The following is a 25,158-nucleotide window of genomic DNA, read 5'->3' as shown; positions in this document are numbered from 1 at the left end:
AATGGGATTTTAATTGATTTAGCTGCTTTAGTTTCCTGGTGTGTATGTGCCCTGCGCTATTCAGACAAAGGTGAGCAGCGGAACCGATCCCTAAATGCCTGAAACCTTTCCTTTCATATCCCGTTTTTCCTACACAATTGTCAATGGTAAAACATTAAATCAAAGTAAATTAATCTTTTGTGCATTAGCATTCAGGTAAAATTGCACGGCGAATTTGTTCTGGTTTGACTGAATATATAAATCTTGGGCTGAAATGCTTTTTCTCATGATTTTATTTGAAAGCACTCACAGATTCTGATGCCCCCAGGTCCTCTGGCAAGCTGCTCGATAAGGGCCAAACACACCAAATCTGCCTCTCCATAGGTCTTATTAGAGCCTAGTGTAACAGGAAGGGGAGCATCACCTGACACGCATTGAGGCAGTTATCCAGTAGGTAATTTGGAAGCCAGGAGAAGAAACTTAAGGTCTATTATAAAGCCAGGACATGCACATTTATTATTTATTGTTCACTTGCGATTTCCTTCAACTACATTACTGTAGAGGAGAAATATATTATTTGAGACACACAACAGGAACATGGTCCACAAACACAGCATACAGCATTAGGATGCATTCTTGAAATTTGACAGTAATTATTTTCTTAAGGTTGTTAAAGTGCACTGGGTTATGAGAGATCAAGCTCAGTTTGACTATTTTAGGGATGAGAAGAGAAAAAGCGAAAGCACAGAGAGGTGAAAGACAAAACACAAATTATAGGAGAGAGGTGACAAAGCTCGCACATATTAGTGACATATAAATGCATTGGATTGTGTGGAGAATAAATGCTAAGTGCATCATGGGAAGTTCTCCAGCAACCCAAACCCATAGCTGCATAACTAGGGAATGGTTCACGGTTACCTGATCCAGCTCTAACTATGAGCTCTATCAAAAAAAAGGGGAGGGTGTTTAAGCCTAATTTTAAATTTAGTGTGTCAATCTCCTAAATCTGGATCTATGGGGTGATGGCCTGATATCTGAAGACTCTGCCTCCTATTCTACTTTTGTAAACTCTAGGAACCACAAGTAAGCCTTCAGTCTGACAGCGAAGTGCTTTGTTGGAATAATAGGATACTAAAAGGTCTTTAAGGTGTGACGTTGGGGGGATCATTCCGGACTTTGTACGTGAGAGGAAGACTTTCAAATTCAGTTCTGGATTTAACAGGCGTTGAATGAAAAGAAAAAAGAAGCCAGTAGAGAAGAAATATGAACTCTTTTCTAGTCCCTGCTACTATAATAGAGACTTACAGTAGTAAAAAACACATGAATGCTCTGCTCTGATCTGGAACTACAATAGTGCACCGGTTAGCACTATTACCTCAGAGCAAGAGGGTCCCAAGTTTGAACCAACCTTGCAACCTTTCTGTGTAGAGTCTGCATGCTGTCCATGTTCCTAAGTTAGCTGGTAATTCTGCTGTGAGCTGTTGCTGTTTCTTTGTGCTCTGTAAAAATGGACTCTGAGGTAGCATGGTTCTAACTTTAGCAAAAATGAGCAGAAGGCCCAGATATTTGTTTAATGTTCTCACTGACAGGATGTATCCTGGTCAACAATGTTTCCAAGATTCCACACATTGTTATTGGAGGTCAAGGTAAATAAGTATCTTACACACCATGTTTGGATTTATTTATTTATTTATTTATTAGATTTTTAGGGCCAAATGTAATCTAAATTTTGTTAGAAGTAGCCAATTACATGTTATCCAGGGATTTCTGTTTTTACCCTCTTAAGCCCCAAGGGAGTTTCTGAGCTTCCTGCTCAAAAATGTAATGCCCAAATTTAATTGATTATTTCTCTGCAATTACAAACTCTGTCCTAATAAAGGTCATCTTATCTTATCTTATCTTACATTTGGTTCCAGGATTTCAGTAACCAACATATAAACATCATCTGTGCAAAGATTTATGTTTCTAAAGTGAAACAGTGAAAAATTACAGCCCTGTCAATACATGAATATCCAGAGGTTGTACAAAAATGTCCAATTTTGGCACGCAGCTGGACACCATGCCAGTTGAATTTTTTAGGTATTAAAGAGCAGAAATTAATAAATTTTATTAACAGGCCTAAAATGCTTTTTTTTAAAATATATTTTTGAAGAATTAACCACACATTTACATGGTAATGGCCCTTTTCTGCAGTGCACATGAAGCTAATTGGTCTCTGGCCCTTTAAACTCCGAGGGGCTGTAACTTTGGTTTCTTTTGGTCAGTTTGCATGATTGACACCTCTTTTTAATCAGTTTAGCCAATAGAATCAAAGTAATGATGCCATGTCACGTCACTTCAACCAATCAGATGTTGCAATTCCAAAACCCATGTGGGCCCAAATTTGCTGCTTGTGGCTTCTGTCCAGTCACGTGTCTGTAGGTGGGTCTAAAATGGAGGTTGTTGACAGAAAACGGCTCTGAAGGCATGGCTAGGTAGGCATGGTAACTACTGATAATCACGTGGCTACCGGCTACCAGTGAAAATAACAGCAGAGGGTAAGCCAATCTCTGTCTTACACATTTGCGCTGCTGTGTGTTTTTGTGGTTTTCTTTTGCGGCTCATTCAGTGAATTTTGGTCTGATCGTGGTGAAACTTCATGTGTGGATTCAGTGATAGCTCTGGAAGCTAACCAGCCTATCTTTAGCCGGTTACATGAAGTCTGGAGAATTTCCAGTTCGGTTTTGTTTGTTTAGTGGTCTTCTGCGCATTTACGTAACTGCTTGTTAAATCATGGCTTGTTTTCGATGTGTTTGGTGGTTGTAGAAATGGTTTATGTGACATTTTAGCTGAGATTCAGAGGTTTCTGTGGATACCACACATGTCTGGACTTATATTTCTCACCCCGTCTTATATCCAATTATCAGGTTGCAGCAGAAAAATATCATTGAAATTGTGGAGGAGGTAAAGCTCCTCCGCATCCAAAATGCCGAAAAAGATAAAAAGATTGCATACCTGGAAAGTAAGGTCGCTGACCTGGAACAATACTCCAGGATAAACGACGTCATCATCACTGGGCTCCATATTAAACCCCGGTCATACGCTCAGGCGGTGACCGCTGACAGCAACGAGGAACCTGGAGAGCTTGACATTAGCTCCACGGAACAACAGGTGGCTGCTTTCCTGCGGTCCAAAGGGATTGCCCTGGACTGTAACTCTGTCGAAGCATGCCACCCTCTTCCCAGGAGGAACGGCAACATACCGACTATTATATTAAGGTTTGTAAATCGAAAGCACAAGATTACGCTGCTGAAACAAGGAAGAAAATTAAAAGGATCTAATGTCTTTATCAATGAACATCTAACCAAACACAACGCTGAAATAGCCAAAAAAGCGCGACACCTTAAGAAGCTGGGAAAAATCCAAGGCACTTGGACGACGAACTGCAAAATATTCATTAAACTAAACGGATCACCAGAGGAAGCCAAAGTTCTGACCATTAAAAATATGGCGGATCTCGAAAAATATCAGTGAGCAACACGATCTGGACGGCAAACAAGGTAACAGACAACCACACACTCACTTATGACACACACTGGAAGGAAGAACTCAGATACATCTGGAAGAATCAGCTGCATCAGTCAGACAGTTGCAGAATATGATCAATTGGAACTGAAAACATTTAACTATATGGATCACAATACACACGACTTGGAATATGAAATAGATCCAGACAACAACTTTTTCTCATCTAACAATAACAATTGCTGCTACTATACAAATAAAGACTACAATCAGAGGATTAAAACTGAGAATAAATTATCAATTATCCACTTTAACTGTAGAAGTCTCTATGCTAATTTTAGTCATATCAAAGAATATCTTAACCAGTTTTCACATCCATTTAGTGTCATTGCCTTATCAGAAACTTGGATCAATATGGAAAAAGGAACAGACTTTGAACTGGAGGGTTATGAATTCACATTTATAACTAGGCGAAACAAAGGAGGAGGAGGAGTGGCCTTGTATGTGGACAAATCCTTGAAATTTAATGTGGTGGAAAAGATTGATAATGTACTAGAATGTATTACAGTTGAAATTTGTAAAGAAAAAAGTAAAAATGTAATCATTAGCTGTATATACAGAGCTCCAGGTAGTATTGAGACATTTAAAGACTGGATAGAAGAAACATTTATTGAAATAGCTCGCAAAAAAGTTTTCATTTGTGGAGACTTCAATATTGATTTGCTAAACCCAAATAAACATAAAACCACTGAGGAATTTATAAACACAATGCACTGTATGAACCTATTCCCTAAAATTACTAGACCTACCAGGATTACATCACATTGTGCAACTCTCATAGACAACATTTTTGCAAATGACATTGAAAATAAGACTGTAAGTGGACTCCTGATTAACGACATAAGTGACCATCTTCCAATTTTTACAATCTATGATAGGAATTACAAGATCAATAAAATGGACAGTAAAAAAGAGTACAGACGAGTAAGAACAGAAGAAAGAATGAATGCATTTAAAAAAGATTTATTGAAGGAAAACTGGGGTGAAGTATATCAGGAACAGGACGTTAATAGTGCTTATAATAAATTCCTTAGAATATTTACATTACTGTACAATACCAACTGTCCAATAAAGCAATATAGTAGGAAACAGAAATATATGGACTGTCCATGGATAACAAAAGGTCTGCAAAATGCATGTATAAAGAAAAATGCTCTATACAGAGAGTTCTTAAGAACGAGAACTAAAGATGCTGAAATCAGATACAAAAGATATAAAAATAGGTTAACTAATATACTTAGATTTAGTAAAAAGGAATACTATAAGAAGCAATTAGATATAAATAGAAATAATAATAAAAGATTATGGGAAATCCTGAACAGTGTTATAAAATGTGGGACTGGACAAAAGAACTATCCCAAGTATTTCATTTGTAATGACCATGAAGAATACAATATGGATGTTGTGGCAAATAGTCTCAATGAATTCTTTGTAACTGCTGGACCAAATTTAGCAAGAACAATCACTCATCCTGGGAAAGCACAGGAAAAACCCGATACACTGATTGACAGAAATCCATATTCTATGTTTCTCACAGCCGTTGATGAAAATGAAGTTCTTGAAATTGTCAAAAAATGTAAAAATCACAAATCTTTGGATTGTAATGATATTGATATGATAGTGGTTAAAAGAGTCATTGAGGCTATTATAAAACCATTTACATACATCTGTAATTTATCATTTCAAACTGGTCGATTTCCAGACAGAATGAAAATAGCAAAAGTTATACCTCTATACAAATCTGGAAACAAACACCATTTCACAAACTACAGGCCTGTCTCTTTACTACCTCAATTCTCAAAAGTTCTTGAAAAACTGTTTAAAAACAGACTGGAAAAATTTATAGATAAACATAAACTACTCACTGAGAGTCAGTACGGATTCAGATCAAGCAGATCAACATCATCGGCACTATTAGATTCAATAGAATACATCACAAATTCCATAGACAAAAAGCAATATGTGGCTGGGTTATTCATAGACTTGACAAAGGCATTTGACACTATAGATCATGATATATTAATAAGAAAACTGGAACGTTATGGTGTCAGAGGGGTAGTTTTAGATTGGGTCCGGAGTTATTTAAGTGACAGAAAGCAGTTTGTGAAAATAAATGGTGGTTGCTCCTTATGTATGCACATTGCTTGTGGTGTACCCCAAGGGTCAGTTTTGGGTCCAAAATTCTTCAACTTGTACATTAACGACATCTGTAAAGTGTCCAAAGTATTAAAAATGGTTCTCTTTGCTGACGATACAAACATTTTTTGCTCTGGTGATGATCTGCAGAATTTATTGGAGGATATGACTAATGAAATAAGTAAAGTGAAGTTCTGGCTTGATAAAAACAAATTATCATTAAATTTGAATAAATCTAAACTTATGTTATTTGGAAATAGTAGTTTAAATACAAATGCAAAGATTCAAATAAATGGTGTTGATATTGAAAGAGTCAGTGAAAATAAATTTCTGGGGGTAATAATAGATGAAAAACTTAACTGGAGAGCTCACGTAAGATATATTCATTCCAAAGTATCACGAAGCATTGCAGTACTAAACAAGGCAAAACAGGTATTCGACAGAACATCACTTCATATTCTCTACTGTTCACTGGTTTCACCATACTTAAGCTATTGTGCAGAGGTCTGGGGCAATAACTATAAAACCACATTACATTCACTTTTTACTCTTCAAAAGAAAGCAATTCGAATCATCCACAATGCAGGTTATAGGGAACATACAAACTCACTATTTTTGCAGTCTGAAATATTGAAAATTGACGATATAGTGAAATTCCAAACAGCACAAATTCTATTCAAAGCAAAAAATAAAGAACTGCCAGGTAATATTCAGAGTATGTTTTTTTTGAAAGAAGGAAGTTATAATTTAAGGGGTTTTTGTAACTTCAAAACAATGAAGGTACGTACTACAAGAAAAGGCTTTTGTGTTTCTGTTCAAGGAGTGAAACTATGGAACAAACTGAATATGGAATTAAAGCAATGTCCAAACATAAAACTGTTCAAAAAGAGTTATAAAAATATGATCTTCTCGATCTATAAAGAAAAGGAAAATATTTAAATTAAGTGAATGTCTCTATTTAAAAACAAACAAACAAAAAATTCATGATGTGATATTATAGAATATAGTATATCAGAAATCTGTTCACTATTTTTATTACAAATTATATCAGTAAGGAAGCTGACTAAATATTCACTGATAATTTATGGGACAGGGGTGGGATTAAATAAGTGTATACTTCTTCCCACTCCCTTTCAACATGTAAATTAATCAGAATGGTTTTTTTTTTATGTAATTTGTATAGTATATATATTTTTTTCTCTCATTTCTTTTCTAAATGTACTTGTATATTGTTCACATGTTGAAATAAATTACCAATCAATTAAACGTGATCTCCTCCCAGGGCGTGGGGCTTAAGTGGTTAAGAAATGCCTGCAGTGGCTCTCTTCCACAGCTTATCCTGTCTTCCTTCTCTCTCTCCAACCTGTAGCAGCAGATGGCCCCGCCCCTCCCTGAGCCAGGTTCTTCCTGTTTCTTCCTGTTAAAAGGGAGTTTTTCCTTCCCACCGTCACCAACGTGCTTGCTCATAGGGGGTCATATGATTGTTGGGTTTATCTCTGTATGTATGTATGTCTATCAGAATACAGTTCAAACCAGCACAGTTCGGTTCCTTTAATGCCGATACTGTATAGTAAATTCACAGAGTACCTATCATCTCCAATTTTGTACCATCCAGCGAGTGGAAATAGATCACAAGGAAACATCTCACTAACTTTCTCTTGGGCAAAACGACGTTGGAGCAAAGAGGAAATGTTATTTAATCCTGCATTTACATATTTCACGTTGTGCATTTATTTGATAAGTTTCTCTGCAAAGGAGTTTTCACAAAATATTAAATATGATCATTTTTGTGACCCAACACTCAGTTTTTGCTATCTTGCACCCATCTCATTCAGCTGTTGAGGCACAGCATTTTAACAGCTAATGTACAGTGTCAGTGATTTAAATAGAGTTCGCCACAGCAGAGACGATGAAGACCAAAAAAAGAACAAAGAATAGCATGTCTTTTGGACACTTGCAGCATTTCCTGTCTTAATAGCCTGTATTGCTGGAATTGCTATTAGCCTGAATAGACACTGACATTTACCTGAAGAATAAAACTCAGTCCCTCATTATAATCTCACTGTTTCCTTTGTAATTGCCTATGACAGTTACGTGGTTGTTGTCCATGTGTCGTTAGTCCAGACGCCCCTTGTGATAAGCTTCTGAGTGCAGATAGGTTGCAGTCCTGAGGCGCCTGTCATAAATAAAATGCATTACCACTGCGGCTGCACCGTTATAACCTCCTCTCGGCTGTGCTCTCCTGTCTCATCACCCTGCTGACCACAGAGGTGAAGTGGTTACACAGTGTGAATGTGCGCATTTGCACATTCTTGTTTGTGTCTATTTGACATTTTAAAGCTAAAAATAAAATTACTGGTCCACCACGATGATTTTCAACTCAACCCTTTTGTCATTTAATTTAATGTTCAGATGATGTTGCTTGCTCTTCTACCATTAAAAATTAGATTTAAAAATGCTTAGCTATATAAGCAGTTTAATTGGAAATACTTTCTGCAGAGCTGTTTTGTCCTTCCCTGAATGATTTATGATTCTGTAACACTTTTGAGAGCATTTCCAAACACATGAAATAACCTGACATTGAATTAGTTGTTGTAAATAATAATAATCTTCAATAGTTCATTTACATGAACACACGAGTCATCTGACGTTTGGTTTTTGGCTAAACTGTTTTCTGTAGCAAATTTTAACGTTGTATAATCTGTGATAGACTAATGGATTGGAATTATTTAGTTCGTCTTGTATCAGGCCAAATGCTAGAATATTGTCCTTGGAGATATGAGTGATTGTACCTTCTGTGTGCTTTTAAGGACATATTTAGCTTATGAAAGCTGTTCTGTCCTTGCCTTCATGCTAATGCCCCAAACAAGGCCTTGACTTTCTACGTTGTTCTCAGGCAGCCAGCCGACCAGAAGACGGGATCAAACATGGGAGGAGGAGATCTCAGCGACTGGAGTCAGATGCTCTTTCATCTCTTCTCTGCCATGCCAGCACACACTCTAATGCTTCATTTTCCCCACGCACAGGGGAGGGAGTCTCCACAAAGAGAGCTTTCTGAGCGAACTCTCTCCGTGTCTATCTCTCGTTTTCAATTCCGCTTTAACTGGTTCATCCCTGATAGAAATATGGATCAAGATAGACTTAGTTATGCGCTCCAATTTTGTATGCATCTCTCCCCCCTGATGTGGAAAAGAGTAAATATGTGCTTATTGCTGCTTTTCCTCTCAAGAGAACCCGGAGCTTTTGCCAACTGTGATTGCACCGAATGGTTTTGTCTGAATGGACTATTGCACAAATGAGGCTATAGTCATTTCTTTGTTTCTTTCGGAGCAATATTCAGAACATTTGTTACATCCAACCTCTGTGAATTGTTGCCACTTTCAAGGTCACCTGAATGAGATTTGGTTTCTTTATGTGTAAAGGTCAGTCTCTCTTTACATAGTGTCGACTAGTGTTTGCTTCCCACTGCTCTCCATTTCACAGCCTTTCAGAACTGAAAAAGAGAGAAAAACATATTTGCTCCATCCTCTGGTTCTGAAGTCTTTTGAATTTCAGCTGATCTCTATATACTATAAAAAGGTAGATGTTCTGTGTTTGGTCTGTCTTATTAGAAATCTGTTGCCTATGGGCGACACAAAAAATATTAATAAAGACTGAGATTAAAATGCTAAAGTAGCTTCACAGAGAGTTTGAACACCCAGGCTAAATAAAGCAAACCTCCAGAGGTGAAAGATGTCACAGAAATCTGAGAATATCCAATTTACTGCTACTTATTAGGATAAATACCAATCATTTACATGATATAGATTTACACTGGAGTAACAAGGCAAAGAAATTTCATGATATCAAATTGCCTTGAGCAAATTTAGTCAGAGTTTGCTATTTCGAATCTGCAGACATACAGGATTTAATTATGCTGAATTAGCAGCCTCGAAGAAGATGTGTAAAATTTGAATGTTCAATCAAAATGGAAAGTATCTTCAGCTGGAGAAATTTGGCCTGGGAGATGAATGAATATATTTTATACCAGAGAGAGAGGGAGAGAGACAGCGGGAGAAATAAAAATACAAATTTCAAACGCTTACAGTCTCATCTAATCTGTTCTATTGAAATTATGTGAAATTATCATATCCTGGCAGGCTAGAAAAAAAGAGCACTTTGGAGGTTCTCAGTGATATCAGTTATATAAATTTGAACTCTTTAACTTGAGTAAGCCTCCAGTGAGTCTGGCTGATTCCAGTTCACCTCTCAGCATTAGTCTTTGATCTCTGACCTTGGATTTCAAAATATCGGAGCATATGTGAAAATCATGTAATAGGAGACAAAAAGGAAAACGGTGGGCTGAGTTAGCTACTCGAGGTAACCGAGTAATTATTTAGTGTACTGTGATTTGTGGAGTGATTGTGCATTCTGACTTTGGGTTAGAGGTGGGCGGATCGACCCAAATATCTTTAGGATTGATACCAAAGCACTGATATCGCATCAGTACGAGTGCAGCAGGATTGATACTTTGTTTCTATCCTCTGAGTTTAGTAAATAGTTCAATGAAAAATGTGTTAAATAAAGTATTGTTTTGGAAATAAAAATCAGCATCTGAACCTTTTAATCTTTTATTATTCTAATAATTCTTTTTCTTCTTCTTTTTTACTGTTGGACGTCATATGTCAGAGGTAATATTTAAAATCGGTACAGGTATTATAATAAAAAGAACATTTCTCAAAGTGTTGTAGATATCAGATTTTTTTTTTTTTTACCAAACTAAGAATTGCTAAAACTCTTTCTTCTATAGTTTCATTTTATTTGTGTTAATTTTCCAACTTTAAAAATTCATCAGTTTTTATTATTATTTAATTTTTTTTTTCACATTTAGTTTTCGTTTCATTTTAGTTAACTATAATCACCTTGGTTGGTATTATTAGACATAAACCTTCAGTTGAAGTAGTTGTATTGTACGTATAGGTCATATTTATTATACGCTTGGTCAAAATTATATTAGTGATACTGGCTGATGTGAAAGGCCATTAGTAACCTACACTTGTAGAAAATATGTTGCCTCTATGGATGTTTATCAAAAAAGCTGTTTATCAACAGCTCCATTTCATATCAGCGAGTAGCCTTTCCTCTTTGTTCCCCGGTGTTCACAGATGCCTGTCACGTCACCATGAAAAGACAAGAGAAAGGGAGAGCATGACACAGATGCATCCCCCCTGACTGACAGACAAGCAGGCTGAGAGGTGTAGCTGATCCCTGAGAAGCACTGCGGGCTTAATATCCCCTCTATATCCTCTCCTTGCGCCGTCTGGTGCCACGAGGCTCAGGTCTGACGTCAGTGTTATTTCTGTCCATCTCTTGGTCAGGGAGGGTTCATCATTTCAAATGCATTATTCACACCGGCAGCATAAACCTAGACAGATCTTATCTCAATAGGGCAAAGCAACCATCACCCCTGGTACACTGGCTGCATAAACAGAAAAGGCTCTGGCTTCACTGTTTTTCACAAATACTCACAGAAGGACTTCTCAAGAAAAAGGAGGGACTTCTGGGAAACCCATGGTCTTTTTAGTTCTGATGTCTTAAATGGTCCTACAAACAATGTCAGGTTATTCAGCAGTGACTGATGTTTTGAATGTCAACGGGCATTGTGCTCCACACCTTGTTAGATAAGCTTTCCTTTCCCCAAAGAATCCACAAAAATCTGAGCTACACATCCTCATGCTCAATGAATACAGGATAAAACACATTATTTTCACTCATGCAATCAAATGCAATTACAGTTCAGCGTAATATTGGAAACATGACTCTTAATCTCCTTTTTGTCAATGTGTTTGTTGTTGTTTTTCCTCAGTGCATTGGTGATCGTTAAGTCATTTTATTCTCTGTACTTTCTTTCCTTGTTTATAGTTTACATCCTGTTTTTTTTATCTGCAGCCATCCTGTTATTGAAAAGTACACAAAAACAATGGCAGCATATTGCTGTGTTGAAGCCCTTCATTTCAGTTGTAAATCCACTATAAGAGCATCATAAAAAAATTTTTCATTTCTATTCAGTAGGAAGAAAATATGAAAATTTGTTTAAGACTTTTCTCACGTCATCACAAATGGGCGAACATTATAAAGATATTGAAAAATTAAGTCTACACCCACATGAACTTTCACAGTTACCAAATGATGATAAGCCTTTCCCAGAAAAGAACGATTTTATAGATACTATTTAAATTATGCACAATATGGTTTTACCATAGTTTAACATCAGTTCTGTAGCACAGCAACGAGCTTTAAAAACACTACTTTACTATTTATGCATCAGCCAGTCAAAAAACAATGTTAGCAGTAGTTTCTGCAGTGCTTTCTATCATTACCATCAGCACCATATTACATTTTAATTATTACATGTTTTATTTAATTCTGATTTCTGGCTTTTACAGAGCGATTACACTGTCTTAAACAGAATGGAACTTACTCTCTTTTTCAGCTTAGTTAGTCATTATTCATATCATTCCTCCCCTTTAGCTTAGTGTATATACATGACTGTGGGGTTGAGAAGAAAGGCTCATTACCGATGTACACAGCAGCCATCAGCTGCATCTCTTAACACCATAATTGAAATGTTAATTTTTATGATATTATTACAGGATTATGGCCTGTGTTCAGAATGAAATCCAAGGTCTTGTAGAACAACGAACAAACGTAGACTCCCCCACTAAAGTCCACTGGCAGACTCAGTCCTAGTTGAGTACGTAGTGTGAGTCTGTGTGACCAGACTGTGTGTGTGTGTGTATACCTCAGCTAGTGTCAGTTCAGTGTCAGTGTCTCCTGTTTTCCATTAGGCGTCTGTAAAAACTCAGCTCTGATATGCTAATAAAAATATTTGGAACAATTCACTATGCATGCCTTCATGAAGACACTGTCTAGGTTAATGTGGGTGTACGTGTGTAGCAGTGACTTTTCATGAATAGCTTTACATAAATGAGATTCACGTAACCTCGTTTAGCCATTTTCCCCATTTTTGTTTTATTTTATTTTCCCCAGAGCAACTTTGCTCCTCTGTGCTTTTGTTTCCCTTCCCATCTGTATGGCATATGGCCTGATAGGCAGATGTGATGCTTTTTGTACTTTAAACCTGATAGGTAACTTGGCGTTTTTGTCATTCAGATCACTATCTTGATTGCTTTCTGTTGCTTTGATGACCTGAGGGTGGCTAGCTAGTGAACATGGTGACCAGCTTTGTCTGTTTTTTTTGCCAAACAAAAATACAATCAATCCCTGCACCACAAGCTCCAAACACACCAGTGCTCTGGCTTTTACACACACACACACACACACACACACACACACACACACACACACACACACACACACACACACACACACCTTTAGTGATTGCTTAGACTAATTAACAGTTTAGCTGTTGGTATAATTGTCAGGAGAGCAGAGAGGCACGCTGGGTTTGCTGGATCCTCATTTTTTTCTATAATTGGGACTGGCTGGTGAGGTCAAAGCATTTTTCTTTTATATTTTATCATCAGATAAACCGAGCCTCCGACAGCATTAAGCCTTAAGCAAAACATGGATCAAAGCAAAATATTATCTTCATTATCTTCACCTTATGTATTTTAATGCTTCATAATTTATTTTTATTAAGTCTGAAGGCATCCTTTGCTTTGAAAGTTTCTTTTCCCCCCTTGTAGGTTTTCAAAAATTACATACTGCGTTTAATTCCAATATTCTCCTGAATTATAAACGTAGTGTAGATTTATTGGCTTTTATTGTTTAAAGTATGTTGTTTCTCTTCACTTGGATGAGTGGGCCGTGCCATAATGGAGACTACTACAATCACTGGACTTTCTGCATATAAACACTGCCATAGCAAAACAAAGTGAAGGTAAAAAAAAAATCCACCAATTAGCTTTTGATGTTGTTATCCTGTTAACACAAACAATTTCAGGTACTGTGCAAACTTTTATCAAAGCACACAGTGGATACTTATGTTTCCACATAATTCCAAAATCATATTTCATAGTCGTTGTTGTAGAGACCCACCTTTTAGCACATCCCAGCACACCCACTCACTTCACCAGATGCACCTTGTTTAGTTCTCTCACCTTTGATTGGGTGTGGTGCTTGTCCTTGATTGCACTCACCTGTCACACATTATATGTCACACAGTATATAAGGACTGCATTCACTTTTGGCTCACTCTTTCCGCACTTCCACACGGGGCGGCAGCTGAGGTGAGGTTCTGTTTGGGTTTTTATTTTATGTAATGTTAAGGTAATGAGTAACTTGAATCTCTGTTTTCTTTCAGCATTGGCAGTCCATGTGTGTCTTTGTTTCCTTCCTTTTTTGCCTTATTTATTTGAGAATAAAAGGAGTACCCTGAAAATAATTCTGCATTAGATGGCTGCTTTTCTTATTCTAACCGGATGAGCCCATGAAGCTGATTGCTTCAGCCCTGAACCTTCCTCCCTTCAAAACATGGTCCTCCGAGCCGGAGAGGTATTAGCATCATGGATACACAGCAGCCATCTAGAAGATCCAGTCGTGATAGTAGACCTCCTGCCTACCTGCAACATTATGAAGTTCAGTACCCTGGAGCTAGAAGAGCTACATGTGAGACAGAGAGCCAAACTGAATGCCAGCACAGTGATAAAGACACACATGGGCTGCAGGATCCTGTCGGAGAGTCAGAAAGACCACCAGAGACATCCCTTGTTCCTTTACCCACCACCCAAGATGAGGTCATGAGGGAACTCCTAACGACCATGAGGGAGATTAAGCAATTTATGGTTCAATCATCTCCTTCCCATTCTCGTAGCTCCAGATCTTCAATTCGCACAGTCTCATCTGATGGAATCAAAGCTTCTGTATGCAGTTTACGAGCCAGTCCTCAAACACATCAACAACATGAGCAGCTCCCAGTGATTGATACAGTAACCTGTCAATCACCTTTCCAGCCCCCGCAGATTAGCCGTCAGTCTGGCTTAGTTACAGCTGCCAGCCCTCCTTTACCTAATTCAACAATACTAGATGCTGCTATCCCTTCAACTGGTTTGCCTAGACCAGTCCTTGCTACAGAAGATGAGACTCCCTTTGATTTCCTGGCCTTATCACGGCAGGATCCCGACCAGATCTCATGTGTTCAACCTGCTGTTCCTTTAGCTGAAGACCCTGTTCAACCTCTCATTCGCATATCTGACCACAAGCATTGCCCTCCTCTAGAGCAGCAACCAGCTACATCCAATACCTCATATGAACAGAAACCTTTGATATCTGGTACTGCTAGCTCGGGTCACTCCTCTAGCACGAGAACACATGTATATAAGCTTGAAGGTCCTTCATTTCCAGACCTTAGTAGAGAAGACGAAATGCAATACAGGATGTTACGGATGGCCCTTACAAACCTTCTTGATCCTCATGAGACAGAGCACTTCAAATATCATGTCCTTCTTGATCACCTCAAAGTAGACCAAGCTAAACGATTAGCTCTTGCCTTTTCCTACGCTCCTGACCCATACACTCAAGCCATCAAAGCCCTTGATGAGCGTTATGGGCAACCAAGACAGCTGGCATTGAAAGAGCTAAAGAATATACTGGAACTGCCTCCTATCAGAGCAGGTGATGGTCAGAGCCTTGATAATTTTGCTCTTCGAGTACAGGCTTTAGTTGGGTTGCTTAGCACTATGGGAGAACAAGGACGTGCAGAACTAGACTGTGGCTCCCATGTCGATCGCTTGTTAGTGAAGTTGCCTGCAGAGCATTTCAGTCGCTTCAAACGGCATGTTTACAGGGAACAGGGAGAAATGACGTATACCTTGCCTTTGTTCTCATCCTGGTTGCAAATGGAATGCAGGTGTCAACCAAAGAAGGCCAGTCCTGTTCCATCCTTCAACCAGACACGACCTGCCCGTAAGTACGCTTCTCCACTTACAACAATATTACATGAAGCAAATACATCTGATGATTCTGTACATGCAACACAGCCGATCATGACAACTAAGGCTACATGTGCATATTGCTGCTCACCAGAACATCACATTAGTAAGTGTCCTGGGTTTATTCAGAAGACAAAGGATGAGAAAACAAACTGGATAAAAGTAAACAAACTGTGTTGGCGTTGTGCTAGGAATCATCAGGCCGCAAAGTGTGACCTGAAGAAAGCATGTGCCACCTGTATGGGACTACATCTCCAGATCCTATGCGATGTAAATAAGAGATCTAAAACTGACACTCATCCTGTAGTGAGGACGCTATACTTTGATAGACCTAGTGATTGTCCTAGTGTCCTTTTAAAGGTCGTGAAAGTGCTCCTGCGAAATGGCAAAAGAACCCTTGAAACATATGCAGTACTTGACGATGGCTCCCAGCGTACCATTCTTCTGACATCAGCTGCACAGCATCTCAACCTAACTGGGGAAGCAGAGAGATTATCACTTAGAACGGTCCGTCAAGAAGTTGAAACTATTCATGGTTCTTCCGTAAGTTTCAAAATCTCACCCATCGCACACCCAGAGAAAACCTACACAATTACTAATGCCTTCACTGCAAATCACCTAGCACTTTCAGACCACACCTACCCTATATCATCTCTCCAACGGAGATACAAGCATCTTCAAGGTATCCCATTACCCATCATTAATAAAGCAGCGCCACTCCTGCTCATAGGCTCAGATCATACTCACCTCATCACGCCTACTGCTCCATTGAGACAGGGACCATATGGGTCTCCTGCAGGAGTTAAAACCCAATTAGGATGGACACTTCAAGGTCCGATCACAGATTTTCAGCCCCGGAGCAGTACAGAGCATGTGCAGTGTTTGTTTACATCTCTCAGTTCATCTGCAGATGTACTGCGTTATCATGTTGAGAAGCTATGGCAACTAGACACTTTAGCTGAATACAGTGAGAAATCTGTGATCCGATCAAAGCAAGATCAACTGGCACTGGAACTCCTTGAACAGGCCACAAAAAGGGTTGAGATCAATGGCGTTAATCGCTACGCCACTCCTCTTCTTCGGATGGCAAACTTTCCTCCTTTGAATGTCCCTCCAAATGTAGTCATGTCTAGACTCCGCAACACTGAGGCTCGGTTAGCTAAAGATCCTGGCAAAGCCACGTCTTACAAGGATCAGGTTTTGAAATTGGAGCAAGCAGGCTATATAGTCAAACTTAGCCCAGAGGAGATGCACAATAGCAAAGAAACCTGGTATATCCCTCATCATATGACAAGTCACAACAATAAAGATCGCATAGTCTTTGACTGCTCTTTCACATTTCAAGGTCAGTGTCTCAATAAGTACCTATTGCCAGGACCAATCCTAGGCCCAACACTTGGTGTTTTGTTGCGTTTTAGGCAACATTCAGTGGCAATAAGTGGCGACATCAAAGGCATGTTTCACCAAGTCCGTCTTCTGCCTCCTGATAAACCACTCCTCCGATTCCTGTGGCGTGACATGAACAAAGCAGCTCCCCCTTCAGTATATGAGTGGCAGGTACTCCCCTTTGGTACGACCTGCAGCCCTTGTTGTGCAATCTATGCACTGCAGAAACATGTGAAGGAATATCAATCTGACAAAGATGTGCAGTCTTCAGTAATGCAGTGTTTCTATGTTGATAACTGCTTGCAGAGTTTTCCATCAGCAGAGTTAGCTCGAACATTCCTAGACAAATTAAGAAACCATCTATCAGAAGGAGGCTTCGACCTTCGCCAGTGGGCCAGCAATAATCCTGTTGTGATTAGCCATCTACCATCTGAGGTAAGAACGGCAAGTAATGAACTTTGCCTGACTGAAGACAAGCCATCTGGCCCACATGAACGCACATTAGGATTATTGTGGAATTGTGAGACTGATTTGTTTGCCTATAAATACAGAACTCTAGCCTCACACCCCACCACAATGCGTCGTATCTATGCAGTACTTGCTCGTCTGTATGACCCATTAGGCTACTTAGTCCCATTCACAACACGCGCCAAAACCTTGGTGCAAGAGCTATGGAGAAAAGAGAGAGATTGGGACGACCCTTCCCTTCCACACGACCTCTTAGAGGCATGGAAGTCCTGGGAAGAAGAACTTTGTTATCTCCCACAAATTGCCATCCCACGTTGCTATACTTCTAAGGAAATGGATGTTTCTACCACAGTTCAAGACATTCATATCTTCTGTGACGCTTCAGAGCGAGCATATGGTGCTGTCGCATATTTGAGATCAGATGATCTTGAAGGCCATGTAGAACTGAGTTTCTTGTTAGCTCGCTCACGTGTTGCTCCTAAACGGCATTTAACAATACCCAGACTGGAGCTATGCGCAGCCCTACTAGGCGCACGCCTCTGTGAGCTCATGCAAACAGAACTCACCTTACCAGTCAGGACTACCACCCTTTGGTCTGACTCGACAACTGTACTTCACTGGCTTCAGTCAGATTCCTGCCGTTTCAAGGTATTCGTAGGAGCCAGAGTCTCAGAAATTCAAAACCTCACAAACAGTCAAGACTGGAGATACATCAATTCAGCCACAAATCCTGCTGATGATGTTACGAGAGGTAAATCCCTGAAAGAGTTCCTTAGCCCAAACAGGTGGACTGAGGGTCCCTCGTTTCTGCATGAACCTCCAAATAACTGGCCCACAGTTACAGATCTCCATCCTGATGATGATCAGACTGAGTTAAAGAAATCCTACTTTTTTGGTATTGTCAGTATACCCTCCCATACATACACACCCAGCTTCAGAACGTATCAAGAGCTATTGGATTTCACGGCTCATTCACTCTCCAACCAAAAGGGTAACATTCCTTCTGCAGCTGATTATCAAACAGCAGAACAAGAAATCCTTCGTCAGGCACAACTGGACAGTTTCGGTGAAGATTTAGCCCGTTTACAGTCAGACAAACCCCTCTCATCTGACAGCCGTCTATTGTGTTTGTCACCAGTGTTGTGCAGGAATTCTGGATTTATCCATGTAGGAGGCCGACTACGGCAAAGCCCAGACTTGGAATTGAATGTCATTCACCCAATAGTACTTGATCCTGCTCATCCAGTGACCAAACTGATCATACAAAATTATGATGACAAACTGCATCATGCTGGTTCAGAAAGACTTTTTGCTGAACTACGTCGGAAATTCTGGATTCTCAGAGGAAGGGAAGCCGTACGCAGGCATCAGTATAGCTGTGTCGCATGTCAGAAATGGAGAGCACAGCCCATCATTCCAAAAATGTCAGACTTGCCTGCTGCTCGTCTTAGGTTATTCAAACCACCTTTCTACTCCACAGGAATAGACTGCTTTGGACCATACAAGGTCAAGACAGGCCGCAGATCGGAGAAAAGGTGGGGAATAATATTCAAATGTCTCACCACTCGGTGTATACATCTTGACCTCCTAAACAGTATGGATACAGACTCCTTCCTCATGGCCCTCCAACGATTCATTTCTCGACGAGGAACACCCCTGGAAATTATATGTGATCAAGGAACTAACTTCAAAGGAGGAGATAAGGAACTACGGGCAGCTTTTAACAACCTTGCTCCGACTCTACAGCCGGTCCTGATGACTAAAAGAATCCATTTCAAATTCAATCCCCCGCATGCACCCCATTTCGGTGGAGCCTGGGAGAGGGAGATACGTTCTGTGAAGAATGCTCTGAAGAGAACCATTGGTGCACAGATGGTCACTGAAGAGGTCTTAAGAACAGTCCTAATTGAGATTGAAGGCATTCTTAACTCAAAACCCCTAGGCTATGTATCCTCAGACATTGCGGACATTGACCCCGTAACCCCAAACCTTCTCCTTATGGGCCGACATGATTCATCACTCCCCCTGGTATCCTATTCTGATTCTGACCTCCTAGGCCGACGACGATGGCGACATGCACAAATATTGGCAGATCACTTCTGGCAACACTTCATAAGAGACTATCTACCATCCCTCCAAAGAAGACCCAAATGGCAGAAGGAAAACCCAGATCTCACATTGAACTCTGTCGTCATGATTATGGATTCACACCTTCCACGAGCCCTTTGGCCTGTAGGAAGAGTGACGCGCTTGCTGAAAAGCCCAGATGACCACATCAGAACTGTGGAGGTCTTAGTACAGGATAAAACCTATATCCGCCATGTCTCCTGTCTGATCCCCCTGCCCTCGCTTCCTGACGAAGACTGATCCTGATCATATCAACATATTTCTCACTAGAAATATGGGGGCGGCTGTTGTAGAGACCCACCTTTTAGCACATCCCAGCACACCCACTCACTTCACCAGCTGCACCTTGTTTAGTTCTCTCACCTTTGATTGGGTGTGGTGCTTGTCCTTGATTGCACTCACCTGTCACACATTATATGTCACACAGTATATAAGGACTGCATTCACTTTTGGCTCACTCTTTCCGCACTTCCACACGGGGCGGCAGCTGAGGTGAGGTTCTGTTTGGGTTTTTATTTTATGTAATGTTAAGGTAATGAGTAACTTGAATCTCTGTTTTCTTTCAGCATTGGCAGTCCATGTGTGTCTTTGTTTCCTTCCTTTTTTGCCTTATTTATTTGAGAATAAAAGGAGTACCCTGAAAATAATTCTGCATTAGATGGCTGCTTTTCTTATTCTAACCGGATGAGCCCATGAAGCTGATTGCTTCAGCCCTGAACCTTCCTCCCTTCAAAACAGTCGTGATGTCGTCCATATCGTCTGACAATGTAGAAAAAAAGCTGTAATTTAATGAAACATTAATAAGAATACATTATATAAGGCAAATCTAAAATATTTGGTATGACCACATTTATTCTTTCACACAGCTTGAACTCTCTTAGTCAAGCTAGCTTGGAATTTCTTTAAGCAGGCTTCAAGAAGTTCTCCAGGCTTCTTGATGTTTTCTGCCTTTTGTAGGGTAGGGGTTAGGGTTAGGGGGTTAGGGTTAGGGTTAGGGATGTTTTCTTCTTTGGATGTTTTCTGCCTTTTGTTCCATGCTCTGTCTCATATGGCTTCACTAATGTGAAGCTCAGCCTATGGGGAGCCAGTTCATGACTGGTATTGTTCCATTGTGTGTTTTTCTATCCAGGTATGCTTTAACTGCACTGGCAGGGTATTTGGGATCATTGTCATGCTGAAGAATGAAGCCATTGCCAGTCCAGCAATTTCCAGATGGTATTGCACAGTGGATTAAGATCTGAAATGCAGTCCACTGTGTTTTGCAGAATGCTATAGACTGTTGGTACCTCTGTCCTGCAGTCCAGGTCTTTTGTAATTTGCCTTTTATTCCTGTTTCCCTTCCTTAGGAATGACTTCTCGCTGGCCACCCTTTGACTGAGAATATTTCTAATGAACCTGAGCAAATAGATGGATCAGCTGAAGAGTCACATGCGTCTTGCGTCAGGTCTTATTAAGGACATGGCTTTTTGATACTGTGTATCAGCTGTAGATGGTGTTTTTAGGCATGCCGCTTCTTCTTTTTTCTAAACTTGTCCCATTTCCTCAAATTTTTAAGGAAATGCTGCAAACCATGATAAGCAAGCTATGCTGTTAGTTTTTAGCCCATAGCTCTGTATGAATCACATTACCAAAGACACCATTTTCTGCCTGTCCAACTGTTTCATTTTTGTGTTTGTTTGTTTGTTTGCATGGATTTAATTCCTTTTAGTTTTATTTATTTTAAGATTTGCTTTTGGTGTTTATTAGATAGGACAGTACAGGAAAGTAAGGAGAGAACAATGTGCAGGAGATTCCAGACTCAAACCCAGATCCCTGCAGAAGTCTTTTATGGACGGATTGCTCCTCAGCCAGGTGAGCTATACTGCATAGAGGTACAGTTTAAACTAATTCCTTGTTGTGTATGTCAGCATGCTGTCAGTGTCAAATGACTTAACAAAAAAACAAACAAGCAAATCTGGGGGAAAGGAGCCAATGTCCAAAGAAACACTCAAACGAGTGAGGGGCGTCTCAGTGCTTTTGTAAGTGTCTGTTAGACTTTCACTTGCTCAGTTGTGACCCATGTCTGGATGTTTCAGTTGGATGTGTAGGCATTTTTTCTCTACCTAGAATGACACAAAGAGCTAATATAAGGACTTGTAATAATAAATAACAAAATAATAATTATTTCTCAAACTCTTGAATGATGGCATATTTTCGAATACCGCACATTGTAGTGAAACTGAAAATAAATGTGGCCTGTGTGATTGTTTTGACCACCGTGTACAGCTTGTTTCCATTATCCACATGGAAAACTGATTCCCACTTCCACATCCAGCAGAGAAATGTTGGAATTCGTTTACTATCCAGCACTATTCAATATTCATACTTCCTGCCATTGGACAGTCTGGCTAGTCTGATGTGTGTTTTTAGAGAGTTGTGTTTTTTTTCCTTGATGCTTCTGCTTCTTAGTGCACAGAGATTAAACCAAATACAGCTGCAGGCCCTAAAATAAAGAGCTACAAATGCATTACATTGGATTGCAGTGATAGACAACTTGAACATTTAAAATACCATAGTTATTTAATCTCTTGGTATTGTAAAAATGCAGATTGCTGGATCTGTGAGTTTTCTATTTACATGTATATTCTTATGTTTGGTATCACAGTCCATTCAAGCTCTTATCTGACCCATTTTTCACAGTCACAGGGTTATTTTCTTCTGATTGTGATGTCTGTCTTGTTTCCAGCTTGCACACAATGCAGACTGCAAAACCCAAAGCTCTCAGACTGTTTTTCACATATATGCATTTATACAAATAACAGTTCTTGATGACCCAACAAAAACATGCGGCTATGGTAGCTAGACCAAAGATGCTGCGAGTATTCTGTGCTCTGCTTTACGACACACTCACTGTATCCAGCCTATTTTTGTGTGTTTCGTCTCTCAGCAGGCCTCATTCAAATTGGATGTAATGTAATGTAAATAAGCCAGGATGCAGCTACCGTGTAAGCGGTTAAGACCAGGAAGCCTGGCAGGCACTGACTGGAAGGGGAGCCTGGACAAAGGAACATAAAGGCCCAAACACAAAGACAAATCAGGCATAAAAGGGAGAGCCACAACAGCTGACTTTATTTACACAGTAATTGGATGTTTTTGTCTCCATCAAATGCGACCTGCTAAAGAACGCATTAGGAAAAAAATAAAACTAAAGATGTCTTTGGATTGTCCCGTCCCTTTCCCTTTTTATTTTAAATGACTTCATTAATTAACCTCAGTTTGCAGACAAGAGGTTCATCTAAACATACAGAGCCAATTTGATGCCTCCTGCCTCGCACTGCTGGAACGTCTCTGGAAAGTTTGGGGGTTCCCCTTTGAATACGGATTCAGGGAATCTCAGTTAATTTTTAAGGCAACGTTATATTCCTGCTTTGAGCTGTTAGACATTATTTGACATGTCGTCTGGTGGTTAGCGTTTATTTTGAAGTAATTGCTTCTGAAAGCAGGGTGGAAGGGATTTCATTAGTTCCCTTGCCCCTGTCTCACAGCAAACACTTTACCTGGACTCATTAAGCATCAGACATGACACTTCACAGAGACTACTCTGCCAGCATTCAGGCTGTTACTATGCCAAGGTCTGCCCTCTTGGAATAACCTGCCAAAGCTGCATGCGTCGTTTCCTTTGTGCCTGATATGTTTTCTTCCCCTTTTGGTGGCGCACGTTTGTCTTTCAACTGAGGATTTAGATAAGGCAACGGTAACGCAGGGTTAACTATTGAATTTAATGATTTCAATGGCTGAAAAATGCTAAGCCATCACAGTTATTTGATAAAGATCTGAAGGGTTCGAACATTGTAAAACCTGTTTTCCTTCTCTGTTTTACCCTCAGGGATCCTGCACCTTAAAATAGATGCACTTGTGGGCTTGATTCAAGCAGTCTGCAATCAGTCAATATTTATGAATATGAACGACCATGTGATTATGGTAAAAAACACAAATAGCTGTGGGGCTACTCGCTTTATCCTAAATTAAAAATATGAACTCTCATGATGTTCCATATCAGCATGGACATAAAGATTTTATTAAATTAACTCAAGTGCTTGGGTGAACATATATTTTCTCATATTTTGAGCGACTCTGACATATTTGGACTTCAGTGATTATTTGGCTGTCTTGTATGGGAGAAACTTTGACATGCATAGTCTGAATTGCAAATGAAATACATTTCTGTTCGAGTTTGACCCATTTTTTAAAATCTTGTGCGTTTTATCAAACACAAAAACCCGCAACAGAAGAACTGAATGATATAACAGCAGGCTATGATTCACTATATGATGGAAACCCTCCTGCAGGTTGCCCTTCAGGCTGCACCCTGATGGAGTATGTAAAGATTTTAAGTGTTTAAAAGGGTCTGTGGGTAGAAAATTGCACATTGTCAAGGAACTCAGAGAAAGGGGAAGTAGTAAACACTGCTACATGCATGATGAGTGTTTAACAAGTAAGTCAGACCTTAATGAGAATAACAAAAGACCATATACTTGCCTGTACGTAAGACTATATGTCTATATGCACCATCATCTCTGCGGTATTTCTTTTATGCTGCATTCAGCCACATACCAAACTTTGACGCTGTGTGGCTTTAGGCAGTCTGAGTGGTAGTAGACTAGCAGGAGAGGGGGGAGAAGAGGGAGTCTTCATCATGTCTCATTTCAGCCTCCCAGTGCCCTCTGGCGGTGCTCAGAGCAGGCGGTACCCAACCAACTCCTCATTTCTTCCTGAGCTAGTCTCTCCATTAATAGCTTAGTGCCGCTCCAACTCCATTGTTATTCCTGCCTGGCTGCATCCTGCAGTAAGGATGATGCATGTTTATCAGACCAGAAATATTGTGCAAATCTGCCTCGTGAGAATGAACGCTGAAAAGAACGCGTCCTCTGACTCCAGATGTCATCCTCTTGTGTGCTATAACTTTGCCTTGAACAATCTCTTTGACCTTTTCTCTGCAGCTCTCTAAAAGCTTCGGTCATTTAGGCCAAAGATAAATAGTGTGCTTTTACTTGTTACACTCTTAGGCCAGACCAGATTTTTCTAGATCTTGTGGAGTTGGAGCCTTTGAAAGAAACTGTGGTATGGATTCATTTGATAGTTTAAAAGCTGACTTGCAAAATCCAGCACACAGATCTATCAGTCCTCTGCACATCCTGTAGTTTGTGACATGATGCTTTATGCTGAAATTGATTATTACTGCATGTCATGCACGCGTACACTCACACGCAAAAACACTTTGAACTTGTAGAGTCAGCTTTGTTTAAAACCTCAAAGGAATTGGATAAGTAATTGTCATTGAATCTGCATAATAAGGACACTATGTCATCTGAATTCAGATGGCCAGCTCGCCCTAATGATCTGTTACTTTTTCTGTTACTCATGAGCCAATCAACACATTAGTATCACATTTCTATTTTCACTGTCTGTCATTAAAAACACATTTTCCTCTCACCTCAATGTGAATGGAGCTGTTTCTCTTAAATAAATCAAATAATTGGAATTGCATTGTTTTATCAAGTTTTTTTTTTTTACAAAATTCGGCCCA

At 39.7% G+C, this 25,158-nt stretch overlaps 2 long non-coding RNA genes across 2 annotated transcripts; both read left to right on the top strand.

Annotated features, from left to right (window-relative positions):
- The first annotated feature begins 2,401 nt into the window (after nt 1-2,401).
- Nucleotides 2,402-9,052, top strand: LOC145430221 (uncharacterized). Its single transcript, XR_013910690.1, has 2 exons — nt 2,402-2,516; nt 8,576-9,052. It is a non-coding gene; the product is annotated as an uncharacterized LOC145430221 (long non-coding RNA).
- Nucleotides 9,053-20,719: 11,667 nt separating this feature from the next.
- LOC113024912 (uncharacterized) lies at nt 20,720-22,871 on the top strand. Its single transcript, XR_003272746.2, has 4 exons — nt 20,720-20,807; nt 20,939-21,036; nt 21,339-21,443; nt 22,519-22,871. It is a non-coding gene; the product is annotated as an uncharacterized LOC113024912 (long non-coding RNA).
- The last annotated feature ends 2,287 nt before the right edge of the window (nt 22,872-25,158 follow it).

The sequence above is a fragment of the Astatotilapia calliptera genome, chromosome 7 (genome assembly GCF_964374335.1).
Source record: "Astatotilapia calliptera chromosome 7, fAstCal68.1, whole genome shotgun sequence".
Taxonomy (NCBI): Eukaryota; Metazoa; Chordata; class Actinopteri; order Cichliformes; family Cichlidae; genus Astatotilapia; species Astatotilapia calliptera.
This window is presented reverse-complemented; position numbering and strand designations above follow the sequence as displayed.